Raw genomic sequence first — 4,283 nt, 5'->3', positions numbered from 1 at the left:
TACCGACCCCCCTCTCCCTAAGATTATTAATGCCATTGTACCACCTTTCCCTAGTAGGTTGGAAAAATCCAAGAAGGAAGAATATGAGCAAGAAGTATTAGAGACCTTCAGGAAGTTGGAAATAAACATTCCCTTGTTAGATTCCATCAAACAGATTCCAAAATATGCAAAATTTCTGAAAGAATTATGCACTAACAAGAGGAGGCTGCGAATCGATGAGAAGGTAAGGGTTGGAGAAAATATTTCAACTGTCATTAAGAGGACCTTGTTGGAAAAACGTGCTGATCCAGGTATGTTCACCTTACCTTGTGTGATTGGCAATAAAAGAATCGAGCGTGCCATGCTAGATTTAGGTGCATCCATCAATGTTATGCCATACTCGATTTATTGTGCTTTGAGATTAAGTCCCTTAAAGGAAACTTGAGTAGTCATTCAACTAGCTGATCATTCTAACGCCTACCCAGAAGGGATTGTTGAGAATGTGTTGGTGTAGGTTAATGATCTAATCTTTCTAGCCAACTTTTACATCCTAAAGATGGAGGAGGACACGGTCACAAGTTCAGCCTCACTTCTATTAGGCAGGCCATTCATGAAAATGGCCAAGACCAAAATAGATGTGGACGAGGGTACCCTCTCCGTCGAGTTCGACGGAGAGATTGTTAAATTTAATATCTTTGAAGCTATAAAATATCCAAATGAATGCCATTCGATCTGCTCTATTAACACTATTGATTCAATTGTGCTGGAAATTTTTGGAGATGAGGACATGAATGAAGAACTTGAATTAAGTGCACAATTGGACAGGGAGGAGGAGTTCGATACATCCTGCAAAATTCCGAAATCGACATCGGAACAAAAGGTAATCAATTCTGATATTTCATTGTCATTTTCTCACAAGAAATTGTTGCCTTCTATTTTGCAGGCTCCGAAGTTGGAATTAAAGACCTTACCAGCTCACCTTAAGTATGCATACTTGGGCGACAAAGAGACATTGCCCATGATCATTGTGAAAGGGTTGACTAAAGAACAAGAGGAACGGCTCATCAAAGTTCTGAAGGAACATAAGGCGGCGATTGGTTGGACCTTAGCTGACATAAAAGGGGTCAGCCCCTCAATTTGCATGCACATGATTCTCTTGGAAGATGGTGCCAAACCAGTTAGAGAATTGCAAAGAAAGCTCAACCCAGTAATGAAATAAGTGGTGATGAAAGAAATACTTAAGATGTTGGATGAAGGATAATCTACCCAATTTCGGATAGTAAATGGGTAAGTCCTATACATGTTGTACCCAAGAAAACTGGGATAACTATGGTAAGAAATCAAAATAATGAACTAGTCCCAATGAGGGTACAAAGTGGCTGGCATATGGTAATTGATTTTCGAAAACTTAATTTGGCCACTCGAAAGGACCACTTTCCCTTACCCTTCATAGATCAGATGTTAGAAAGATTAGCAGGTAAGGCCTTCTTTTGTTTTCTCGATGGGTTTTTAGGTTATTATCATATTGTTATTGCCCAGGAGGACCAAGAGAAACCAACTTTCAGTTGCCCATTCGGTACTTTTGCTTACAGATGGATGCCTTTTGGTCTGTGCAACGCTCCAAACACTTTTCAAAGATGCATGATTAGTATATTTTCTGATTTTATTGAGAAGTGCATTGAAGTGTTCATGGACAATTTTACTGTTTATGGTAAAGGAAGGCATTGTGTTGGGACATGTTATCTCGGCTAGAGGAATAGAGGTCGATAAGGCCAAAGTTGATTTAATTGTGAGCTTACCTTACCCTACAAATGTTTAGGAGGTACGTGCCTTTCTTGGACATGCAGGTTTCTATCGCAGGTTTATCAAAGACTTTTCAAAAATCGCCCTGCCATTGTCTAAATTGCTGCAAAAGGATGTGCCTTTCGACTTTGGGGATGAGTGCAAGGAAGCATTTGACAAGCTTAAGAATCTATTGACAATTGCACCCATTATTCAACCACCTAACTGGAACTTGCCCTTTGAGATCATGAGCGATGCAAGCAACTATGTGGTAGGGGCTGTTTTAGGTCAACGAATTGATGGGAGGAGCCACATCTTCTACTATGCTTCAAGAACATTGAATGCTGCATAGTGCAACTACACAACCACCGAAAAGGAGCTATTAGAAATTGTGTTTGCTTTAGATAAATTTCTATCATATTTGCTTGGCTCTAAAGTGATTGTATTTTCTAATCATCAACTTTGAAATACCTGCTAGCGAAAAAAGAGTCAAAACCGAGGCTGATAAGGTGGATACTCTTGCTCCAAGAGTTTGATTTGGAGATTAAGGATCGAAGGGGAGCTGAAAACTCGGTGGTGGATCATCTAAGTAGGTTGGTAAAAGATGAGAACTCCTCACCCATCTCTGAGCTATTTCTTGATGAGCAACTGTTTCACATAAAAGGTATGGTCCCTTGGTATGCTGATATTGTGAACTACTTGGTTACCATAATTTTGCCTAATTATCTCAGCAAGTCAATGAAGAATAAAATCAGGTATGAGGCAAAATATTATGTTTGGGACGAAGCCTATCTATGGAAATTCTGCTTTGATAAAGTGATTAGGAGATGTGTCCCTGAGAATGAGCATATATCGATTTGAAATTTTTGTCATAATTATGCTTGTGGTGGTCATTTTGGGCCAAAAAGAACTGCTCGAAAGGTCTTAGATAGTGGGTTGTGTTGGGCAACCCTATTTAGAGATGCATACCTGTTTTGCAAAAATTGTAAAAGATGTCAATAAACAGGTGCATTATCTCGCAGGAATGAGATGCCCCAAACCCCCATTCTTATCTGCGAAATCTTTGATGTTTGGGGTATTGATTTTATGGGACCCTTTCCTCCCTCTTGTGGTTTTGTTTACATACTTTTGGCAGTTGATTATGTCTCAAATTGGGTGGAAGCAAAGGCCACCAGGACTGATGATTCTAAGTGTGTTGTAGGTTTTATCAAATCTAACATTTTCAATAGGTTTGGTATTCCTCGAGCCATCATAAGTGATCAAGGGACCCACTTCTGCAATAGAGCCGTCGAAGTCTTACTGAAAAAGTATGGGGTGCATCACCGAATTGCCACTGCTTATCACCCCCAGATAAACGGCCAAGCTAAAATTTCCAATAGAGAGGTCAAGTCCATTTTAGAGAAGACGGTGAATCCAAGAAGAAAGGACTGGAGCCTACGTCTAGATGACGCACTCTGGGCATATCGAACAACATATAAAACACCAATAGGGATGTCTCCTTACAGGTTGATTTTTGGCAAATCTTGTCACTTGCCAGTCGAAATTGAGCATATGGCCTATTGGGCAATCAAATGCTGCAATATGAACATGGAAGAAGCTGGCAAGGAAAGAAAGCTCCAATTGCAAGAATTGGAAGAGTTGTGGTTAGAAGCATATGAGAATTCGAGAATCTACAAAGGGAAGACCAAATTTTTCCATGATAATTTGCTTTTGAGAAAACAATTTATAATTGGACAAAAGGTTTTACTATACAATTCTTGACTCCAACTCATGCCAGGTAAGTTGCGTTCTAGGTGGATGAGTCTATTTGTTATTACTAATGTGTTTCCTTATAGTGCAGTAGAGATCAAAAGTCTCAATACAGACAAGGTTTTCAAAGTGAATGGGCCTCGATTGAAGTTGTTCCATGAGAATGCAAATGTCTCCTCTATGGTAGACATCTCATAGGACCTTCCTCATTATTCATCGAGTTAAGGAAGTAAAGGAGGACGTCGAGCATAATGACGTTAAACAATTGCGCTTGTGGGAGGCAACCCATTGTGTTTAGTTAATTTTGTTATTTTGTTTGGTTTGATTTCTGTGTTTAGCAGCTGATTTTATATCTGAAGGAACCCAACAAGGTGTACAGGGAAGTTCCCTCAAATCCTTCTACTATATGCATAACCACATACATTGGGGACAATGTATACCTTAAGTGTGGGGGAATTAGGGAAATCTGATGGAATTTAGAGTAACCCTAGCATGCTTCATCCATCACTTCTTAACCTTGCCTTTTGAAGTTTCTGCTCCCTAGAAACTTATCCTTGAATAATTTCAAACTATTAGGAATTATGTGCTTAGGTTGAATAGATAGGATAGGATGCAAGCATGACTAACTAAATTTTTGGCTGCATAAGGTACCTCATTATTTTAACCGATCAATAGGCAAGATGCATACAAATTTAACCCGCACGAGTGTGCGCTTAATTTTCACCTAAATGTCTGTCAAACACGGTCTGATTTATCTAGAACTTGCTATGTTA

The 4,283-nt window shown here is 39.4% G+C and overlaps 1 pseudogene; it reads left to right on the top strand.

The window, feature by feature from the left end:
* Nucleotides 1–1,687: 1,687 nt before the first annotated feature.
* LOC148803895 (uncharacterized) lies at nucleotides 1,688–3,708 on the top strand (annotated as a pseudogene).
* The last annotated feature ends 575 nt before the right edge of the window (nucleotides 3,709–4,283 follow it).

The sequence above is a fragment of the Nelumbo nucifera genome, chromosome 1 (assembly GCF_055504915.1).
Source record: "Nelumbo nucifera cultivar China Antique chromosome 1, China Antique-T2T, whole genome shotgun sequence".
Taxonomy (NCBI): Eukaryota; Viridiplantae; Streptophyta; class Magnoliopsida; order Proteales; family Nelumbonaceae; genus Nelumbo; species Nelumbo nucifera.
This window is presented reverse-complemented; position numbering and strand designations above follow the sequence as displayed.